Source organism: Amblyomma maculatum, chromosome 11 (assembly GCF_055883805.1).
Source record: "Amblyomma maculatum isolate TAMU_Amacu chromosome 11, ASM5588380v1, whole genome shotgun sequence".
In the NCBI taxonomy this organism is placed as follows: Eukaryota; Metazoa; Arthropoda; class Arachnida; order Ixodida; family Ixodidae; genus Amblyomma; species Amblyomma maculatum.
Window position 1 is genome coordinate 34,513,287 of NC_139354.1, and position 24,602 is coordinate 34,537,888.

A 24,602-nucleotide genomic window follows, 5' to 3' on the forward strand; every position below is an offset into this window, starting at 1 on the left:
CGAAGGTGCGTGCCCGCAGATACAGCAAACTGGAAGAAGAAACGTTATGAAGAAATCGAGCCAGACATGCGCGGCACCCTCCAAGCATACGAGAGTCTTTAGTACTTAAGGCGAAAGCCTTTAATGACTCATCGTTGTCGCAGAAGGTTGTCAGAAGAGGTGTCACGCTTTCGAAAACGCGAGTTAAAAGTAAATTAATAAACTTTATTTCGATCGGAAATCGAACCTCCATCCCTTGGATCCCCAGCCCAGCGCTTTACGAACTGTGCCACATATCCCGGATCGTGAAACGGTTTGGTTGGTTTGGTTTGTGGGGTTCAACGTCCCAAAGCAACTCAGGCTATGAGAAACACCGCAGTGGAGGACTCTAGAAATTTCGACCACCTGGGGTTCTTTAACGTGCATTGACATCGCGCAGAACACGGGCGCCTTGCTTTTCGCCTCCATCGAAAAGCTGCCGCCGAGGCCGGGATTCGATCCCGCGTCTTTGGGTAGTTGAGCGCGGTAACCACTGCGCCACACCGGCGGGGCAAATCGTGAAACGATGTTCATAAACGATGTTCATAATTCCTCTTGTCTACCCCGAGGATGATAGCGGGATTCCGCGAGTGCCAGATACTGTGCCTTTGCATTCCTGTAAACGATATATAGAACGCCGGTGAACTTTGATACCTTCAATGAAATGCTAGTTGTGTTTGTTAAGAGGCGCGCATCTACAGTCATGACAGGTCATGGCGTCACCAAGCGATTCGTGCATATACGTTGCTGACTCCGCCGGGCGTCCGATCCAGGCGTCCGTGCGGCGCCTTTCATTTGCTGCTTCTTCGAACGCCGCACCACACAGCAAACAGAAGCAGACAGAGATGTCTAGGAGGCGTTAGTACAGCAGCAGCCAGCGGCATTTAATAATAATAATGGTTCACAGGAAGGGAAAGGCGCAGTAACTGTCACACGTGCTCTGTGGACACCCGAACCGCGCCGTAAGAGAAGGGAGGAAGGTGGGAATGAAAGTGGAAAGAGAGAAAGAGGAGCCGTAGTGGAGGGCTACGGAGTAATTTCAACCACCTGAGGATCTTTAAGGTGCGCTGACATCGCACAGCACACGGACGCCACTTCGTTTCGCCTCCATCGAAACGCAGCCGCCGAGGTCGGGTTCGAACCCGGGAACTCCGGCACAGTAGTCGGGCGTCTTACCACTGCATCACCCCGGCGGGGCAGTCAGCGGCATTTCAAATTGATTTTCATGGTAGCAAAGGCGCATTACCTGTCGCAGTTCTCCGCGGACACATGTATCACGCCCTAACGGAAGAGAGGAAGGTGGGAGTGAAAGAAGAGAGGCAGATAGAGATGCCGTAGTGGAGGGCTACGATCTACCGCGCTCTAATGGCTTGCGCCTTATCGAACTTTAGTGGTCCAAAGTGCTTTGTAGATATTTTACACTGCGGTGGTGTGATGCTCAACCCTTCTAACTAAACAAGACTTTCGCGCACATTTCAATGCGATCGCCTCAAAGGGCCTGTCCGGTGGAAGCTGCTTCATCATGAAGGAAAAAAATTGCCGACAATTACGTTACTTCCTAATGCGAAATTTTAGCGCAGCACGTCAGCTGTTTCACCTTTTTTGATAGAGTGAGGCAAGGATTTCGAGAAAGACATGGCTGTACAATTACAGACCACTATTTTATTTCTCACACATATTCCTGAAACGCTCCACTAACAGTTCTTGACTATCATGAAGAAAGCTTTGTGGTCGGAGAAATAAAGAGAGCAATTAAGTTATCGAGAGGTTGCGGGGAGGCTGCGCGTAGGCCCATAGGAACGTTGCGCGGCGAAGAGACTAATGCCAGAAGCTACAGACGAGAAGAACGAACTTTCGCAAATATATTAAACTGACTTAAAAACGCTGTAGCCAAAGTTAGGCAGCGTCTATCTTAAAAGTAGTATGGCGAAAGGTTATATGATAAATTTTATACAAACATCCGGAAAACTGCCGAGACATGTATATCCGCCCATGTCGAGTGTGTATAAATTAACTAGATAAAAAGCATCATATCAAGTGGATGTGACCTGCTTGTAAGTCACCAGATTACGAGGCAGATATTCACCACTTGTGGGTTTGCCCGGCACTGAAGCCGACGGGAATTCGGCACCCGTGACGGCAGTGGGCCGTTCGCCGAACAACTCATTTCCATACATTGCATGGACTCAAGGACCATATCATCGCTCTCTCTTAAACTTTATTAGAACAGCTAACCTTTTTTCTTTCATTTAATACCCCCTTTAATTGTTAAATATTCGATATATTCGATTATGCCCTGAGGCAAAAAACAACGTTATAAAAAAAAAGTGGATGTAGCCTTGATCGCGGATGGAGCCTGGATGATTGGCGGCGATTTTATTGGCCTTGGGCGATTTGCTATATCCAAATTTGAGCCTTGTGTGTAGCCGCAATGTGTCTAAACCGAACAGACAGTTTGCAACTGGCAATTGGCCCCAGCCCGCATCGAAGAAACAACCAACGTCGTCTGTTGTTCTCAAACCGTGCTGTTTGCTCTACACTGATATTTTCTTTTAATTGCCAGTTTCAACATGCGAATTATGCTACGCTGCATTCAGATTAAGTCAATACGCGTATTCACTACGCAGACCTGGACAACCTTGTCAAAGCTTATATTCATAACTCAAGGCGACACATAATACTCAGCTGAAAATTAATTAATTTTCTCTAAAACACTGCCAGTCACCGCTTTCTTATTAAAACGCATATAGACGGCAGTAACGGCTAAATATTTATATCTGGGAGTCAATGAAAGATTCTGTGTGGTACTATCTCTCTCGCCGCTGCCTTTGGCTAGTGGTTGGTTGCACATAGCACATGCCAAAAATTTCCTTCACTTGCTGCACTTGAACGCTTTCTGAGACGCATTCGATTAGATAAAGATAATTAAGTGTGACTCGTATTTGCTGCATCTCGGGTAAGGGCTTTCAACCCTGAATTATGCTACATTAAAACGACTGAAATAGAGAAGACAAAGCTCTCAAAGGGTTAGAATGTCTGATGAAGTGGCTATACGACAAAAAAGAATGCAAGGTTAAGAGACCCGTACCGTCTTTGCCAAAAGTAACCAGGTAGCAGTGTCTGCTTCTCGGTCGTGTGGCAGCAAATTCATTCTACATCTGAAGCTTTAAATGGGTGAAAACTTAAGACAAGAGCCTGTCCTCACTTCTTAAGTGATCATATGCGAATTTTGATTGCCTTTATAATGCAAGTAAGAAGCAAAACATGCTGCTTGGTTACTTTTGGCAAAGACGGTACCTAAGCGCCACTATCAGAGCAAAACGTTGAAGCCCATCGATGCTGCGTAGGGTGAAATCAATACCTAGATGAGTTTATAACAACCGTCGACTGCAGGGTCACTTTGCTTTTATCCTAATCAGAATTATAAAAAAATAAAGAAGATGCCAGCTCCTGAAACTGCCCTCAAACGCCCTCATACTATACGTACCACGAAGGGTGGTGTTGTTGTGGCTGTAGGAAGAAGGAAAACAAAAATTTCGAGGACGCTTAAGCTTCGCCTTCAAGAGTGAAACGCGACAGCGTTATTGCACCTCGTCGAGAAAACTTATTAAACGCAAGGGTATTGGGGCATCCTCGCACCGGTACCCGCGCGGCCCGAAGAGGAGAAGCGGGTGAGCGAAGATAGCGATACAAAGAAAGGAAAGACGCTTGATTCTACAACCCGTGAGGGTGCACGGTGAAACGTCAGGGGCGAGTGGCGCGCCACGTGTCGGGGCAGCGCCGAACATTGCGAGGAGGGGTTCTTCTGTGTTTGCCGCAAGATGGCTCTGCATGTGCGCAGAGCGCACAAGAAATGTAGCGGAAACGTACTTCGCTACTCGTGTAACTGCGACTTCTGTAAGTAACATGCTCATAATTACCGATATACACCGCAGTATAACGTTCTACGGCACGATTCTAAGGCAACACCGCATTCACTAGAAGCGCTTTTGTACCGCTTTCAAGCATCGAACTCGTGGCTGAAAGCGGTACAAAAGCGCTTCTAGTGAATGCGGTGTTGCATCGAACTCGTGGCTGATTTAAAAAGTTGTCTTCTGTTGTGCATCTCAGCAATGGCTGAATGAATTGTAAATAGTCTGTGTACATAACCCTTTTTTGTATAATAAATACCATGTCAGAAAAAAAAAGAACTCGTGGCTGAGTGGTATCGTCTCCATCTCACACTCCGGAGACCCTGGTTCGATTCCCACCCAGCCCATCTTGGATGTTGCTTTTTATTTATGAAGTGCATGCCGGGATTTATCGCTCACGGCCAACGCCGCCGACGACACCGGCTTTTCTGCGACACGAGCTCCTTAACGCTACCGCGTTAAAAAGAAAAAGAGGTCAAATGATCGTCACGCCGTCGACATCAACTGATCGACACGCTGTAGCCGCCTACATTTTCTCTCGTCGCGCCATTTAAATATCTTATTTCATGTGAGCGCCAGATCCCGCCTAGACAGCACACATCTGCCCTTGATGCATGCGCAACTGATGCCTCGCTCATGGCAGTTAACCGATGCCCTCCGTCAGCCTTTGGACAGGCCCAGTCGAAAAAAACAACTGCAGAACATTGTGAAAAATACCAAAAAATATTATGTAGTTCTTTAGTAAACGTGAGATATTTCTGTTGTTCTCTAGTTTCTGTATTACTTTTCTGTTGCTTTGCATTTTTTTGTAGTAGTTTCGTATTGTCTGCAGTTTTTTAGTATTTCGGTTGTAACTACAGAAAATTCTGTTGTTACTATAGGAAGTTCTGTTGTTACAACTGGTTTCCTGTCAAACAACCACGCAGAAATTTTGTCGTAAGATCACAAACCATTTTTTTTTCGACATTGTAAGCGCATCCGCATGGGTCGGCACAGTACAGGTGCCACTTTTGCTATGATTTTGCGAGTTCGCGCGCCACATGTGCATTGAAAATGACCACAACGCCAACGTCTGTCTAAACAGGCAAACCGCACACCCCTAATTTCTTTTGATTTAATACAATGGGTCTAATTAAGCTGTGAAGCTGAACTGTGATGGATTGAAAATTTCTTCGAGCACTACTTCCCCGACCTCACAGTTCCCACACATAAATAAGACTTATTTCCTCTAGCAAATATAATGCCCATGTTTAACCTTTATACATAAAAGTTGAGTCAAGCTTTCAAGCCTAAGGTAAAAAGAAAAATTTAAATTTCTTCACTAATTATATAATCTCACAATGAACACGAAACCTTACATCAAAAGATGCATGGAATAGTGGCATGCGATCAGACCACGAGCCAATTATTCTACACAGAAGCCATCATGCACTCTGCCAAACACTTAATTTCAATTCATGATTCAGGTCTAGATTTTTTACTTGTCATACATGAGCCGTAATTGAATTTGTGTTACTCATTCTTTTTAAAATTAGAGGAGAGCATTTTTCATTTTATTTGCGGGTCTTATTGCATTTATGCTATGTACATATTTCTGATGAAGTGAATCGCTTGGTTATTTATGTCTATTTTCCTTTGTATAGTTGCTAGCCTTGTAGAAGACGCTGCGGGATCTTGTCAAGTCGATCTCTTCAGAAGCGGCTTTTACCAGCAGACTCTGCAATGGTAGATATATATAAAGATTTTAATATTATTCTTGGGCTTAATACGCTTGGCTAATGTTCCCAGGGGGCGGTGCCTTATACGAGCCGGGAGAGGTAGGGGGAGGGGGTGAAGCAACAAGGCGCTTTCCGTCGCATTTTCCTGGTTCGTTGTGATGCGCGTTGTCATAAGCTGAACGTCGACGATGTTTTTCAGAGCTGCGCTTATGCTGGTTGTGTTCGCTCACGAATTCAAACCCCATTTGCTACACCGAGTACCTCAAGACCGGTATGGCAGCTGTGCACGCTATGGCTGCCCGCTCTGAGACAGCACCGACAACCTGAAGGCCTGCATTTGCGCATGCGCTCAGCGCCTAATCTTCGACTAGTACGGCTGCGACTGCAGCGTGGCTGTGCGTATACAATGGCCGCGTGCTTGGTGATTTAGTTAATGAATGCTTCATAGTAGACGCAACTATATGCCGACAGTTTGATTCCAACCCAAAAGCTCCATATTTTGCACATCAAACAAGCACGACAAAGGCTGTCCACATTTGTCCTTTCGGTGATAGTTTTATTCTTTATAATCGAATCTCGAGTTTTCATCCGGGCCATCCTTGATCACAGCGGTGGATAAAGCAATGCCATGTTATACCACAAGGGGCACGTAGAATATCATCGATCAATATGAAAAGCAACAGTGCAAGAATTACCTTGCGCTTCCTCTGCAGTTACGACTACTAAAATGGAGGGTCTGGTATAGCTAGTTAGCACCAAAAGGGGAGATGGCGTGCTTTTCACGTGATACATGTAATGGAAGCCAACAATTTCTAAAACCGTGAAAAGCATTATATCTTGTATTTTCGTTTATTTTTTCCAACTGATATAGAGAGGAAAGCTGGCTGAAAATACTATGATTGAAAGTTGTTGACAAAGAGGAAAAAATTCCAGTGGTGCATTCAAGTATGCATGGGTACGTTAATGCGAAAGCTCTTACGCGTCATTTATTTTTCTGAAAAGCTGTTAGCTTCTTTAATTTATCTTCATTCCTGTATTCATTTTTTATATTTATTCTTTCTTAAATATTCGTATCTGCTTAGTACTTCGAGCGCTTTTCAGCGTCCTCGGGCTATACATAAAGAATTAGGTACATCTTCGAAGGAAATCAGCATAAAGTGGTGGCAACGTGCTCAGTAGGACATAGAGGGATCAATCGTGATTCGATTCTTCTCTTAGGCCCGGTTCTTCTTTCTTTTCTTAAGTATCAGTTCATGCGGACACACTGAGTGGGCAGGCCCTTCCGACAAACTGTGGTGACGCTACTAAGGGGACAAGAAATTCTTTCGCAATTTTAAAGACATGAAAGGCGGAAAAACCGGGCACAGTTGGTTACAACTGCATAATAAGTGAGTACCGCGGTTGCACATTTCGATATTCTGGCTGGCTTAGGTTGGAAGGCTTCAAGAGAATGAATCTTATCGCTTATAAATCGTGCAAAAATATTTTTCTCTATTATTTTACTATGAAATTGGAGCATCTGGCGCTTGTCGTTTAGTCTTGGTATGGGAACAGGCAATGTAATGTTGGCAATTATTGGTAGCTAACTATAGGTAATTATAAGGCAGTGGTCTAGGTTACCGGTAAGCGGGTCCGCTCTCCTCAATGTACCTTCTGGTGTTGTTTGTAAGTTTACGAGTGTTGTGTTGCTGCAGTGTGTTGAAACTAAAATGTCTCACATTTTCCGCCATTCTCATGAGTGACAAATAAAACAACAATTCATTTTGATGGGCTAAAGGAAGCGCGACCCACATATGAAATTTAAAAAGAAGGCGAGATATAACATAATCGATTATATTTGATTCATTTTTTTTTTCAGTGCCAGTCATATTACCTCAGCAATTAATCGTCAGTGTACGCGAAGAAAATAAGGCCCATTATCGAGCTGTATTCAGATTTGAGCTGAACGCGGCAAATATAACGCTATCAAATGCGTTGAGCATTCATTGACCATCCGACACTCCGCCGTGCTCCGCCACGGTCATTTAAAAGCAGCAAAGAACGTTCGAGATAATGTACGGACACAAAATAATACAATCTCGGGTACATTCTGAAAACTGTGGTTGTCTACTGCGTTCTAGAGTTATATGTGAACGTGCTGGCCGCTTTCAGCGTGAAGAAAGCACATTCTAAAGCTTGTCGTGGACCACGCCAAGATCAAGCCTCATGACAGAAGCATTCGCTCCGTCACTGTCGACCAATGAGTGCACGCGCCTTTTTTAAACAAATTCAAATGGGTTACCGCCAAAATGGGCACACAGAAATGTTGAGGACTAGGACTACAGAGGGCCAACGTTTTGAAAAAACATTTTCTCGTACGGTCGTTAAAGCGCACATACCTGTAAGTCTCCCGTAGAATTTGTTTGCTTGTTCAGGCACAACCTTTAGCCATCTTAGTTTAGGAATGTGTTCATGGTGGTCTTCAATGCCCCGAGCTTCGGTGTCGCTTAAACTAATCAAGCAGCATGGTGAGACTTCAATTACTTTAATCTAATTTTGCACTGGAGGTCGCCACCAGTAAGTTCCTAGTAATGTATATGCTGATAAATCAATAGGAATTAGGAGAAAACTAAAGTATAACGCGCACATTCCCAACTTTCAAAACTAACCACGACTTCTGCACGCAATAATGGAAGAATCCAGCTTCATTTCCGTTCGTGACAAATGGGCATGGTGTCATTTTTCCTCGCGACAGGCAGCGGGAAAAACGACTGCATTTGCATCATCAATAATGCGCGCCTGTCATGTCCCGCGACAGTCTAAATCTGGGAGATTTCTATATTGCATACAACTTGCCGTTCCCGAGCAATGAGCAATGAGCGCGTTGTTTTATTCTGGACCCCTTGCAATCTGTAGGTAAAAGTCTTCTAAGGTACTTGGTAGTGCTGGCCTTTTCTTCATCGCATTGTTGTTCACTTTCGGCGCTAAATAAACTACACAGAAGGCGCCTGTCTGCTCCATACTGGTGCTTTAATGAAATCTGGGAAGTGTAAATAAGCCAGGTTTCTTTCGCCGGTATGTGTCTTACAACCAGAATTCCTGTTAGAAAAGTAAACATGACCAAACATTTACAGGCATTTTGACAGGTGGAATATTATATTAGATATTGTACAACCATGAGCACACAGGACACAGTTCCCATGTTGTTCTCTTTATTGAAATTTCCTTTAAGAAGTGTGCAACAAAATTTTAATTTCAGGGACAACTAGACCTCGACTAAATGTTCCTCATACAATAACAGCGGAAAATGTGGTTCAATATTTGCTCTTCTGAAGTTTTAATTCTTACCTGTTCCACATTGGCTGCTAGGAAATTATCGAACTAGCATTGCTAGATCTACTGCAATAGCAGTAAAATTGTAGTGTAAACCATAAGTATTACCCACGAGGCTTTCGTTAAAAACATGGAGAATAGAAATTTAGAGAATCCGCCCATACTGCTCGGCAAACCTTGTCATCTGGAAAGAAATGCACTGAATTGAAAGGCCCACATTACCTTGCATTGTTTTATGCAATTTCGCCATGAAGATCAAGGGTATACAGGATGTGAAATGTGGAATTAATAGTTGGTTCGAACGTCTAGCGCTGGCAGTAATTCGGGCACAGTAGGATCGAATTACCAGCCGCAGGGCACAGCTTAAGCGCGAGAGATGGGCGCCGGAGACCAGCGATGGTGATGGCGATGCCGCAGCGTCGTTTGTTCTTTGTCTTCTTTACAAATGTTAGAAGAAACGAGCCAAGGATTGGAAAAGAGCGAGGCGAACGCTGTTTACCAAAAGCATTCGCACAGTGCTTAGGGCACTCGGTTGCACTAGGCCGCAGTAACCACGTGAAAAACACTGAAAGTGCAGGTCAGGAGCAATGGTGTTGGACGTCTGTGCGCATATTTGAGGGCTGCAATTAAGCTCAGTCAGCCCTATGTCGATTGCAGTGACTGCAAAATATGTGCTGCACCGAGGATTCTGAAAACGTTAAATAATCTCATATAGTGGAACTAGATCACAGACCTCAACTGTAGTGTTCTGATAAAAGAAAACCCATTATGAGATCATTAGTCTTTAGTAATCATTTTGATAGTTATTTCAACAGAGGAGCCAACGCTACTACACAGCTCGTAATATTCAAAGAGCCAGAATTTATGTCTGCTGAGAAATACGGAGATCAATATTTGATCCTCTTAAGGAAGGGTCTGCCTGCACATGCCTATATTGCTCAATGTTTTCTTAGAGAGACAGCGTATGTTCAAGTATTCATAGTCTGGTGCCCTGGCGCCATTGAAGGACGCCCTACGCTGTTTTCAACCATAAGTTGATACAGTTTTTGTTAAGTAAAATGTGAGAGGTGCATCCTGATGGCAGCCTTTTGCATTTAACAAATTTGAAAGGAGATTTTTGAGGAACTGTACCCAACGCCTAGCTTGCCGTGTTTTCCTAGTTCGTTCGTGACGTCTATGACGAAGGAAGCAGAGTCTTAAGAAAACAATTGCTCCTTCTAACTCGCAACGAGAAGATATTTCATCAATGCAGACATTCACCTCATTAGCGAGCTTCAGAAAGAAAAAGAAAACAGCTCAGGTGTGCAGAGAAATTGTGTTCCTAAAAAAGCATAGGGTATAAGCGTGCTTACGAAAACAATGTGAAGTTTGTTCACGAATGCCGAGTGAAGCAAGCCTGGTTTTAATTCCTGTGGACACAACTCTAGAATAACAGAAGGCTGGCTAGGGGCTGAGCTCGAAGGCCATTGTCACATGGACTTTTCATTGAAGCATTTTCTTCAACAAGTTTTTTTGTGTGTTGTGAGAGTGCAAGAATGGGCGCAATGCTTTGAAAATCGCACGCCTCACCCTTCACACACTCTGAGCCTTCTCTCATGCAAATAGCCGGGAAGGTTGCGTAGCGTTTCCGCACAAGTCTAAACTTTATTGGGCTTGTCGTAAACACCGCGGTCTCCGTTCAATAAGGCCCCTACTTGTTTTAAACGCTGGCAACACAATGTGGTCGACATTCAGACTTGGGGACGCTTGCTTTGCGAGCATCGCATACCTTTACCCTCGCATCTGCAAAATATACTGGAATTTAAAGAACGATTAAGTTCGACAAGCTGCATATAGTAATTATACATTAACACCCTTTGTACAAACGACCGTTTTCTTTATTTATTTAGTAACAATACCGCACAATACGCCATCATCTCTTTAAGCTCTTTCTTGTTTTTCATTTGCACTGCGGAGATTTACTTATTCGCTGAAACTTACTCAAGAAAAAACGTGCTTTGACAGTCTGTCTAGGAACAAGCTAATAGGACAGCTGCAGAAGTAGGTCTAGGTTTAAAGTCCGAAAACAGCATCAACCAAAGCATTAGTAGTAGCGCAGACACCGACACTCTCTTTATATATTATGCAGAAGGGGTCTCAAGCACTCGACCCGCTAGACGCATGCTACCTGCAGATCTGTGTGATGCGGCCCGCCAGCTTCAGAAGTTTTACTCTTTTTATCGAAAGCACATGCCAGCATCATGATCAAGCTTTACCGATCAGACTTGTCTCCCAACTACAGTCAACTAAAAAGTCTTGTCCTCAGGCTCCTCGCGTTGTTTGTTGTGGAAACGAAAAGTGGAAATTACCTCTGAACTGGGAGAACTTTAGGCGGACGTAACCTGCTTTCAATAGCGAGACGTCGAACAGCCTGCCTCGGTTCATACATAATTTTTTCTTTGAGTACAATAGAATATAGTATTAACCATTGTACCCATTCAGTAGTTCTCTCCGGGCCATCCGGAAGTGGCGACTGCCCGATGTTTTGACAGGAAAGAGCAAGCGTCGCTGTTCCGCTCCGTTAAATTGGGAGAGTTTCGTTTGAGAAGAAGACGGCCTCTAAGATTTTCATTGATTTTATTGTTATTATTGTTTTATTTTTCTTATTTAAATTTAATTTTGTTTATTGTTATTTTGCGGCTCGTGACCTGGGAGGGACCAACTTTTCTCAATGCGCAAAAGAAGCAATATGGGTATACGACCGCTGGTGTACACTGTTTTCAGATAAAACATAAGAGCCATTTTAGAGAAGAGTGGTTTCAAGAGAGAAATATATATCTGCGAGAACAAACCCTTCACCGGGGCTAAATATTATTTTCAAAGCTCTTCAAAGTACACAGCTACTTAGCTAAAAGCACTGAATACATTTTTTAATTATTCGAATCATGTGCGTAGCCCCAATGGGAGTTTGAAGCCGCGAACAAGGACATTCTATATAAGTTTTTCAATACGAAGCAAACGCAATTTCCAAAGCCACGCATTCCTATAAAATTTCATTTTTTTGTTTTGTTTTTTCATACGATACCGAAATTGACCGCTAGAAATGCGCAGGAGATCGTTACAGAAGCGACGAAGGTGATATCCTGAGCAGTGGCTGCCGCGCGAAGTTCGAACTGCAAGCGATAATGCGTCACGTCATGCACATTATTTTGCCCTGCAGCTACGAGTAAGAGAAAGGCCAGTCTTTGCCAGCTGCATGGTCGATATTTTGTAAGAGCGACGGAGCGAAATAAAGTGCATGACATGGCATGGAACAGCAGGCAGTTCAATTTTCAAGGCACTTTTGCCGCTGCACACGTCTCACCGAACACTGCTTTTGCACCAAGCTTTGCGCGTCTCTTCGTTTCAGTTTCGGTTTTGTATGGCAAATAAGACTTGTAAAAAGAAAGAAGCTGCAGATGTGCAACTATCTGGGAATCAAGTTCCCCAGCGGTAACCCATAATCCAAAGCTGCGGTCGTTGATGACACGATTCAACTGTCTTCCGATTCAACTTCTTTTTCTCATGTCGCATGGTGGATTCACTAAACCCTACGCTCGCGGACATCGGCCGCACTCACCCAGGTGACGTACGTGTATAGCATATCTACCTAGAATAAATGAAGAAGCAGCACAGATGGAACTTCGTGAAGACGATGATCTTTACTGCATGGCGAGAGTGGTTTTCCTCCTGAACCTGGTGACGATTTTTGTTGCTCAGTGCGAGACTGTATTGCAGTTATGAACGAGCCATAAATCGGCTTATGAGGAGTATGGCTTTCAACCATACGGGCTTCTACTGTTTAGGCAATGTTTGGTTGGTTTGGCTTGTGGGGTTTAACGTCCCAAAGCGACCCGGGCTATGAGAAACGCCGTAGGGAAGGACTCCGGAAACATCGACCACCTGGGGTTCTTTAACGTGCACTGACATCGCACAGCACACGGGCGCCTTGCTTTTCGCCTCCATCGAAAAGCTGCCGCCGATGCCGGGATTCGATCCCGCGCCCTTAGGAACAGTAGTCGAGCACCATAGCCACTGCGCCACCCCGGCGGGGTATATCTTTGCTGCTGTTTTAGTTGCATTTTCTGTGCATACACTTCAGTTCAGCAGCGTCTGAGCGCTTTGTAAATAATATGTTTATGCATATACGCATGTAATAATACCATGCAAGAAAAAAATGTGGCAGCTGCATAGTGCTCTCGTGCCCGGGCCAGAGAAACTCATCGGTTTTTCTTTGCACAGGTTCGAAGCCCAGTCACGGCACATTTTGTGGCGCAGCTGTGGCGAGGGGCTGAGGATACCGGAAAATGCACACAACCTGTACACTATCTCATAAATTACTTTCAGCATTTCGCATGCTGAACATTGTTAATCTAGTCACGCGGGAGCGTTTAGGTTGTCTTCCGCGCCGCATCGTCTGCTAGTCGTCTGCTCGCGGCATATGCAATGGGGTTGTAAAAGAGTGTAAATACAAATGCTCTCTACGTACCAAACATTGAAAAATAAAAAGAATTGGAAGTTTTAGGCTGGCACTTTTATTTTATCGCGCGCAAAGGAAGCCGTGGTGGCAACTTGAGCATTGTGGCGCCATCGTGTTTTCTGAATGGAAACCATTTTGTCATTGTGTGGTCTGCAAACGCGTGAGAAACACGTCCTCCATGAGCTTACCCAGGCATATGACGCAAGGGAAATAGGTAGAAGGCTTGCGATGTTGAGCTTTTTGCCGTATTTCGGTGTAAAAGTGACGCTTGCAAGTTTCCATGCCGGGCCAAGGTTTCCCCCCTCCATCACTTGTTCATATATTCTGTTAAGCCTGGACCAAATCGTCGTCCAGATTTGTAAGGATTTTGTTAGTTGTTTCGTCCGGTCCCGCCGAGGACATCCGGAGTTTCTCCATCGCAGCTATCACCACCGTGGTGACGAAATCCGCGTCTAGTGGCTCAATCTCCGCCCCAATATATCGAGATGGTGCCTAGTGTCGAGTTGAGGTATTTACCCTTCAAGTCCTCTTGTAGTTCTTCGCCCGTCCCATCGTACGGATGTACTATCTGGTTCAAGAGTGTTCGAGCCGTGGACTTTGTCTTTGTCAGGTCTAGAAGGTGCCACAACAGAAGCCACGATTTCTTATTTCCCAGTTGCCTATTTATTCCGTCGCGTACCTGCCCCCACTGCTGCCTGGTGAGTTCAAAGGCAGGATCTTAGATCTCCCTTTCTAATTTGGAAATGCGGAGTCTGAGCTTCCTATTGTGCTTGGCCGACTTCCACCTGCCCAAAAGGGACGCGTATGCCTCCCACATCTGCATGAGCCGTTTGTCTACCGCAGGGTGTTGTTCGATGGTGTCCACCTATACGGTGGCCCGCTCAGCGTCTTGCTTAAGATCGCTGATCCAGGCATCCAAATCGAAAATTGCGCCGCCTGTCCGCGCTTCCCTCATTTTGCGGAATATATCCCAGCCGGTTATTCTTGCTGGAGGCGTTTTGCGCTCGTGCTGCGCCGTGTCAAAGGTAACCACATAAAGATTTATATGCATCCATTCAGCCCTCCAAACGTTCCTCGTCAATGTGAGCCCAGGGCTCGTGTCTTTACTAAAGCTATTGCCTATACAGTTTGGTTGTTGTGTGTCGTTCAAGATGGTTAGACCTAGGTCTTGAATGATTTCCCATAGTTTCATGCCTTTTGGGTCGCCTTTGAGATATCCCCCCGCTGGATGTCGCACGTTAAAGTCCTCAACAATGACAAGATGCCCCTTACCCTCAGGCTTTGCCACTCGCCTAAGGAGGTCCGGGGCGCCTGCGCTCCTGTTCTTAGGAGAGCTGTATACATTATGAAGGTATAGGTTTTGTTCCCCCTTTTTCTTGGATACCACTTCTACTAAGATGTAATATGCCTTAGCTTCATCTACCTTGTGCTGGATCGCTGTAATATTCCTATGAACTAGCATTGCGGTGAGCAAATCACGCTTCTCCGCCATGCCTAACTGACAATGTAAACATGCACCACCCCGGCGGGGCCATGACTGCGTAGAGAGATTTATTTGTATTTGTAGAAGGGGAAAGGCGCGGTAACCGTCTCACTTGTTTTCTGTGGACACCGCAACCGCGCCGTTGGGGAAGGGAGAAAGATGGGAGTGAAAGTGGAAAGAGAGAAAGAGGAGCCGTAGTGGAGGGCTACGGAGTAATTTCGACAACCTGGGGATCTTTAACGCACGCTGACATCGCACAGCACACTGACGCCTCTTCGTTTCGCCTCCATCGAAACGCAGCCGCCGAGGTCGGGTTCGAACCCGGGTACTCCGGCACAGTACTCGGGGGTCTTACCACTGCACCACCCGGGCGGGGCACCACGCCGTACAGGAAGGCCGTACAGGAAGGCCGTACAGGAAGGGATAAATGTGGGAGTGAAAGAAGAAAGGGATATAGAGATGCCGTAGCGGAGGGCTACGATCTATCGCGCTATAATGCCTAAAAAAAAATGCCTTTCGCATCATTGCACTGTAGTGGTCTAAAATGCCCTCTAGAATTTTTTTTTTTTTTACAAGCAATAACTGATGAGCTATTTTCACAGTGGCAGGTATCCCAAGATATATTTTTGTCTATGTTACAGGGCGCACTTCGAGTAACAGTAGTACGTATTGCAAGAAAGAATGTGTCAAGAACTTGTGTAAGGCGCGTAGTAAATGCTCGAAAAAAGAAGCCCTGAAATAACTATGCAGCTGCTTCCTACACATAAAGAAGTTTGCGAGCACTGGATTCAGGCAAGCATGCAAGAGTAAGTAGGTTTAGAAACGCTAGTATGGGTTGCACACACGTAGGGTTAACCGCGGTTAGCATGTCTACTGTTATAAAAACGTTCTATCAAGAAATATTAGAAGATATACTCGCGTCAGGCTGTGACCCGCCGAGGTGGCGCGGACGCGGTGCGCTGGCACAGCGACCGAGCCCCGCCAAGGATGAGCCAGATTACATGAGCCATGAGCCCCTTGGCTGGGACCCGAACCCCCCCCCCCCCCCCCCCCCCTCTGGAGTGCGGGAGGCCTTGCCTGAGATTGCCGTACGGTGATGATGGTCGCTGGTTGAGGTCTGTACCCTCACAGAAGGACTGCACCTGGTGAATCCTCCCCAGGTGAATCCTCCCTTTAATCTGACAATTCAAGGCAACGGGCATTCGCTAGGAGCCGCCGCGATGGATGGATGGATGAATGGAATATAGGAGCGTTCCCTTTGAAACGTCGTGGTAGCAGTAGCTATCATGCTCATTTTTCTCCCTATATCTTAATTATTGATTTAGATTGGTTAACTAAACCATCATTCTATTTATTAAATTTTTGTTTCTACATTACTAACATTGTCACTTCTCTGCTTTTAAGCCACCAATCTTCCAGTCGTTTTTTGCTAGTTTCCACCGCCGGTTTATTCACCCGGCCACTGGCATCTCTAAACCCCAGAGCTTCAGCAACAGTGACTGCGCCTGCATCAACTTCCGGATGGATACCATTACATTCGAGTATACTATGGTCAATTGTTTCACTGGAGTTACCAATTACAGCACATGCGTCATCTTCAGTGTTAAATTTCTTTTTGTAGCTGCGTGTTCTCGGCTCGGCAGGCATGTGAGGCTGGGTAGCAATCGCGAAACCGAAGGCATTGCAAAAGAAAGTGGGCGACGAAATGTCCATTCCGGCGATTTATGCCTTAGATGTTTTAATTATCAGCACTTTTATTTTGCAGAGGCAATTTAAAAGTGGGGTGCGCAGTTTTGAAACAGGACACCTATATTGCACGTCGCCGACAATCGACGAGCAGCCGCAGTTCCTCTTAAAAACGCGTTTTTGTCCTGTGCTTTCTTCTCTTCGTCCTTGTCGCTTCGCGCGGTTGCAATATGCATTCCATAGTCAACCACCAACTAGCCCGCTTTCACCAGTTACATGTGCCTCTCAGAAACACCTGTTTCAATTGGCTTAAGTTATGGCTGCTTTTAGAGTGTTTTCGCGTAGCTAGTACGACCAGTGCCGCATAGCTCGTGTCAGTTGTTATCGTGTGGCGACACGGCATAATTCGACCTACATTCGAGTACGTCTCAATGGTGCAGACTCGAACTTCCCACACGTCATCGTCTGTCAGCATTTTAAATAGTGGTTTCGACTTGAAAGTTTTTCTGTATGCTACCTAAATCATCTAAAAGCACTTGCTGCTGGGCTAGTTGGTTTTGGTTCATATTTAAAATAGTATATGGCGCTTCGTCCTGTCACTTACCTTTGTGTCTGTCTGTTTTTTGCGCCTTATACTATTTTAAATATGTACCTAAATCATGTATCTGCTCAGTCAGAAAATCTGGGATGGTCCCATTGAGCAAACGGAATCATGCTGCGCCGCGTATCTGGCCGCAGATGCCGTAGTTTTTAGCATATTTACAGCAGAGAGTTCTAGAACTTTATGATAGCACCATAATACTCCCGACATCCTGAGACATAGTATGGGGCAGCAAGAACAACAAAAATGGTACAATTTTAGTGTATAGGTAAACTCATAGAGTAGTGTGGCCGAAAGCTTTTCGACACTGATGGAAGTTAACGTGAAGCAGGCTACGCGCAATGAACAGCGCGAGAGTGGATTGCATTCTGCACAGGGGGTAATCGGCTGCGGCGATAGTTACGGGACCTGGTACCCGCATATCACGAGAATTTTAATTCCTGGGTTCGAACCCGTTGATTTCCGTTCGAATCCGTTCAAGCTTAGACCAGATTAGATTAGATCAGATTATATTTAGATCAGTGTTGCATAACTGGTCAAGTGGATACAGCTAGCACAGAAACGGGTTAATTGGAGAAATATGGGAGAGGCCTTCGCCCTTCAGTGGGTATAATCAGGCTGATGATGATGATGATGATGATGATGATGATGATGATGATGATGATGATGATGCATAAGCTGCATTCATAGCATTCATTCCCCGGGAACCGACAATTGCTATATCCCAGCTTCCTGAGGCGACGTGTGCCGCGAGGTCAACAACAATCAACAGGCTAGTGTATGCTGTCAAACAGAGCTCATAGAGAAATGTGTGTTATTTATGCCTGCACAATCGGCAATGCAACGATTTACGTTTAAAATCTGCTGTTCTTGGGAAGTGAAAATGCAACAGAATCCTCGCCGTAATCGGATTGCAGCCGTTTCAGCACTCGCGGAGGCGATCGTATCATGCAGCGCGTGCGCTCCTCACCGTGAGGGGCGCTCCCATCGGCGCCAGAGTTACACAAACCGAGGACTTCAAGCTCGGTTTGCGGGGCTGACCGTGGTTTAGCACATGTTACACAGCTGACCAAACCATGGTTACACCGCTAACCGCGGTTATTGAAAACCGAGCTTGGCGACCTCGTTTACCGTTGTTAACCAAGGTTATGGCGGCGTCTGTTCACGGAGGCTGCTCATCAGCACCCGAGTACGTGCGCAAAGCGTACGAGCGGGTCTGTTTCAACCATGTACTCATTTGCCCACTACATCTCGTTTAAAGACCCACGTAGAAAATAGGCGGTCTACTGTGCCACCCGACGTCTTCGGTTACGACCGACAGCGCAGCGACGGCGTACTGAAACTCAGTCTTAGCTCTACAGTATCGTTCGCGCGGCTTGTTGATGAACGGAACGTCAAAATAGGCCCGGCCTAAGCTGAATCATGAAAGTACACAAGTTCGTAATGCTTGCAGCATCAGATGCCGCGAGCGGGCCGTGCTACGTCACACTTACTGGGGCGATAGAGCGCGCGAGCGCGAAAAACGACGGCGCCGTGCGTAAGCTCCTACTAGTCGCTAGGTCAAAATTCCTTCACTTCGAGGCCGCGGCGGTCAGCGCTTTCGAACTGGTGAACGCTGTCTACTCATGAAACTGCCATACTGTGAATCCTATTCTGCAATAGTAAAATAACGGTATGGTTAACTTTGGCGGCGCATTAATCTCAGAGCTAGCACAAGCGGAGCGGATGAGCCACACTGCACCGGAGCAAGCTGGCTTGAGCATGAACTTGCTTTTATCGAGGTTGTCGCTCTTAACAGCAATTTCCCGCTGGTCAGTGATTCTTAAGGGTGATGCATTCTTGATATTCGCCTGACTATTCAAGATGTCAACAAACTTTAGCATGCTTTATTGTTTCTGACGCCGTTGTTGTTGCGACTGTAGGAAGAAGGAAAAGAAACTGCACGGGCCTGCTACTGGCTCTGTAGCTGAGCCACCTCCACTGTGGCTGTAGGAACAAGGAAAATAAAATGCACGGGCCTGCTACTGGCTGAGTAGCTGAGCCGCCTAATTGGTTCACAGGAAAGAAAAGGCGCAGTATATGTCACACTTGTTTTCTGTGGTCACCTGAACCGCACCGTAAGGGAAGGGATAAAGGGGGGAGTGAAAGGAGAAAGAGAGAACGAGGAGCCATAGTGGAAGGCTACGGAGTAATTTCGACCAATAGCGTGCGCTGACATCGCATAGCCCACGACGCCCCTTCGTTTCGCCTCCATCGAAACGCAGCCACCGCGGTCGGCGTCGAACCCGGGTACTCCGGCACAGTAGTCGGGCGTCTTACCCCTGCACCACCCCGGCGGGGCAGCTGAGCCACCTCCGCTGCCTAGTGCGGACATCAGAAGGGGTAATGTTTGGGCATGTTGGTTCATCGTCGACACAGCGAAGCGCTCAAAATCACAAAGGACGAGGAGGGGACAGGACAATAGCGCAATACCTCTAGCAATAGCGGCGCGCGTCTTTCTCTCCCTCTTCTTTTATGCGAAGCATATTGCTAGTGGTTTACCTGCCCCGCCGGGGTGGTGCAGTGGTAAGACGCCCGACTACTGTGCCGGAGTACCCGGGTTCGAACCCGACCTCGGCGGCTGCGTTTCGATGGAGGCGAAACGAAGAGGCGCCCGTGTGCTGTGCGATGTCAGCGCACGTTAAAGATCCCCAGGTGGTCGAAATTACTCCGTAGCCCTCCACTACGGCTCCTCTTTCTCTCTTTCAACTTTCACTCCCATCTTCCTCCCTTCCCTTACGGCGCGGTTGCGGTGTCCACAGAAAAACAAGTGGGACAGTTACCGCGGCTTTCCCTCCCTATAAATAAATCAGTGGTTTACCTCTAGCAATATGCTTCGCATAAAAGAAGAGGGACACAAAGACGCGCGCCGCAACAACAGCCGTCGTCCACCACCTAAGCGGCGGCGGGTGCAAAGACGGCCGGCTATAAATAAAAATTCAGTGGCTGGCTAGCCCCCGCTGCAAGCGGCGTTGACCTACCGTCCCAGCCCCGTAGGCCAGGAACTGCCACCCTTCACCACCTCCCCTGTCAAGTGTGGACAGGCGAAAATAGAAAAGAAAGAAAAGATGTGGAGAGAAAGACACGCGCCGCAACGGCCGTCGTCCGCTACCGATGCGGTGGCTGGTGCAATGACGGCCTACAACAGGTACAACCGGGGGGGGGGGGGGGGGGGGAGGGGGGGGGCTGCCATCAAGGAGGTGTTGTCAATGTGCGGTGCTTGACCGCGCTGTTGACGTCTCGTCGGACGGCACTCCGGAAATCACATAAGATATTTGTAAATGCAGCTTCGTTCCGTCGATCGTTGCGTCGCTTCGATTGTTGTGCTTAATACGTAATGGCCGCCGTAACCGAGAACAGCGGCGAGCTGTGTAACAAATCGCGGTTAACCGTGGTTAAGTTCGGTAACCTTGGTTAAGCCAGCCGTGTAACAGGGGTATTAGTCAACGAGCTCTGACGTTTATTTTCAGGATGATCTAGTTCAGTGTATCGTCGGTGACATTTTGCGTCAGAGCGCACTATATACGGGACAAAGTATTATGGGTTCAGCAGCTTTCGAACTCGGACGTTTTTAGAATGATTATAGCTCGGTTTACTGCCAGAGACATTTTATGCCAAAGCGCACTACGTGCGGAAAACACAATTAAAAGGGGTTAATCAGCGTTGAGAAGCTGTATGTGGAGGTAGTCAAAGAGCTCGGACATTGTTTTTCAGGATGAGTTAGTTTGGTGTATGGTCAGACATTTTACGCCAAGCGCACTACGTGCGGGACAAAAAAGTTAAAAGGGGTTGAGCAGCGTTGAGCCCTTTTTAATTTTTTTCGGCACGTAGTGCACTTTAACAAAGTAAGAGTGGTTTAACGCTGCTGAATCCCTTTTAATTTCTTTTTCGTCCGGAACGTAGTGCGCTTCGGCGTAAAATGTCTCTGACGATAGACCAAACTAAATCATCCTGAACATCAAGAAGATGGCGCCTTAGAAGCATTTTGTGAAGGTAGTCGGCGAAATCTGCCATTGAGTTTCGGGATGATTTAGTTCGGAGTATCGTCACAGACATTTTTACGCCAAAGCACACAACGGACCGAATAACAAATTAAAAAGGGTTCAGTGCTGCTGAACCGAATGCCCATAACCAAATATCTTTGGCGACCGAGCGTTGTAACTAACCAAGCAGTGTTCCGTTGAAGGCGTCGAAGTTGCTTTCCCGCTGCACTAGGTGAGCTCTCCGCAAAGGAGCACACACGCGCAGTGCGAAGACTACCCTTCTGCTCTCCATGACAGCGTCCGCATCTGCTGTAAAGCAGCTACCCTCCTCTCTGTGGCAAGCGCCACTCACCTACGTCACTGGGTGACCCACGGGACATACCTGGTGAGAGCGACTGGTTTTTCGCCGTGGCGGTGGAGATCACTGCGAAGCGCACCGATGTGATGGCATCGCGCCTCCCACGTTAGAGGTCACTTCCAAGTCTCATTTGACGACCAGCTCTGCTTGCTAGAATTGGACATGCGCTCTAAAAGTGTCACAAAGTATGCCACATGCCCCACCTTGGTGGGTCTGTGTTTAAGACGGCCAACTACTGAATCGGAGTACCCGGATTCGAACCTGACCACCAGCGGCTGTTTCGATACAGACGAAACAAGAGAGGCTTCCGCGTGCGGTGTGATGTCAGCCAGGTGGTCGATATTACTGCGTGTACTTACGGCCTTTTTGTTTCTGGATTCAACCCTGCCTTCGCCATTTTTTTACGGCGTGGTTCAGAAGTCCACCGAGAAAGCGATGGATACTTCATCTTTCCTTTCTATAAACCATTCCCTTAGAGGTCATTTTCAAGAGATGAAGGCCGAATGAGGCTTGGAATTTACCCCTAATGAAATAGTTTACCCCTAATGAAAGAGTTCACGGAAATAAAAGGCGCAGTATCTTTCACACTCTCTCCGTGCATACCTGACTGGCATTGAGATTAAATACAAGGCTGATTTGGCCTTCACCGCAGCATTTGATAAGCGGAAAATGACATCTGGTTTGGTTTAGTTTGTTGTGTTTAACGTCCCAAAGCGACTCAGGCTATGAGAGACGCCGTAGTGGAGGACTCCGGAAATTTTGACCACCTGCGGTTATTTCACGTGCACTGATATCGCACAGCACGCGGGAGCTTTGCTTTTCGCCTCCTCCGAAAAGCGGCCCTCGGGGCCGTCATTCGATTCCGCATCAATTCCGATATGAGGGACGAGGACCAGAGAGAAAGGGTACGCGAACTCGAACGTTTATTTCTCCCATCTTATTATGCAAAGGTCCAGAATTTATGAGGCTGTACTCGTGAGGATTAGAAAATTATGTATGCATAACCCAAGGAGCAGTATGCTCTATACCTTCACAAGAAGAAAAAAGGAACTTTAATTAATGTAGAGATATCAAAAAAAGAAGTCGGCGCGTTCTTTTTTATTTTTGCTGCACTAGACTATGGACTGAACGAAAGGAAGTAGGATTTGCAATAAACCAGAGCGCGACCACCCCGGCGGGGTCCAGAGCGCGACTGATTTATTTATAGGAAGGGAAAGGCACGGTAACTGTCTCACTTGATTTCTGTGGACACCGCAACCGCGCCGTAAGGGAAGGGAGGGAGAGGGGAGTGAAAGTGGAAAGAGAGAAAGAGGAGCCGTAGTGGAGGGCTACGGATAATTTCGACCACCTGGGGATCTTTAACGTGCGCTGACATCGCACAGCACACGACGCCTCTTCGTTTCGCCTCCATCGAAACGCAGCCGCCGAGGTCGGGTTCGAACCCGGGTACTCCGGCACAGTAGTCGGGCGTCTTACCACTGCACCACCCCGGCGGGGGCCAGAGCGCGACTACGTCCAACATCTACAAAGAAAAAGAGAGAAGAAAAAGGTAGGAAAGGGCAACCAGCGCGGCCAGTGAGGGTTGAAACCAGCTGAAACGAAGTCGGCGTCATTCGGCGTTAATGAACGCGGCTGCAGTTGAGCGGGCTTTTGTTATTCTTCTTGCCTTGCTCTCTGAGACCTGAAAAATAAGGGTTTTTCGGTTGCGGTCAACTAAGAGTGCCTCACCGACGGCAAGGCCTGCCATTTGTATCAGCATATGTGCACTGCGTCAGTGCGAAATAAGCCTATAAAGGTGATAAGCATATTTACTTGTTCCTTGGCGCCTGTATATTTATTTGTTCCTTGGCGCCTGTCTTTTAACGCTGTAGCTTTTTCTTATGTCATTTATCTCGCAGTATTGCGCTTCGCTTTATGTGATTCAAAATTCTCCCTCCTGTTTAAGGTTTCTTTATAATTTTTAGGAGGCAATAATCGCAAGGTCCAAATTGCTTTGTTCTACTAGTTTATTTTATGGGGATAAAAGGAAGCCCTATCATAGACAAATTGAAACGTACAGGAGAAAAGTGGAAGGGGGTAAACGTGAAAGATTACCCTAACCGGAATGCCCTAACGTGGGCAAAGCATTTCTTGAGGTTGAGCCCGCATTTCCGCTTTACTCTGTGCTTCGGACAGCAAAGTCTACCTTGCTTTTTTTCTCCTCCACATCTTCTTTTTGCTTTTGTTGTTCTTTTCTTCTTTACCTTTTTTCTCTGCTCTCACATGCGCAGCCACTCCTCGAGAGTCATCTATGTGGAAGAAGAATTCGGTCAGCGTTTTGGCGAAGCCGCCGCTAACGAGCCCTTGAGCACCTTAATTTATGCCTGCTTCGAAACTGTTCCGCCGAGCCAGCTTTGTGCTTCTGTGGAAAATGGAGACTAATATAACAGCGGATTATATTCCCAGCTGCTATGCGTGACCGAAGAAAACAGCCGCCGGCGAATTTTTCATTCACGCGAAAGCCCTTGGCTAACATCAGCGCCGCATGGCCAGACATGAGCGCGACTCACCGAATGAATTAGGTATGCATAACGAATGAAACGGGAGACATGGCTCAGCGAGTTACGAAAACTTGAAAGCGAAGCACTGAGTATAGATACAGTGTAGACTCTATGCTACAGCAAACGTTTCTCAGCAATGTTTAGTTGCGAAAGCAACATTACGCCAGGTTTCAGCTCGTCGCGTATGCCGTGGCCTCGGCCACGAATGACCTTGAACAGCCGCGCCTAGTAACAAAATGTGCATCCACTTGGAATCGAGCCTTTATCCCTCGGATCTTCAGCCGAGCGCTTTAACCAACTGAGCCACGCCCGGGATTTTTTTTCTTCGGATATGGTATTTATTACACGTGGTTATTTACAGAAAGGGTGTAGATAGCCCTTCCTAAGCCACGCCCGGGATCGTGAGTAGCGCTTCGTAATTCTCCTTCTGTGGAGTGAGGACGACAGTAGTGATG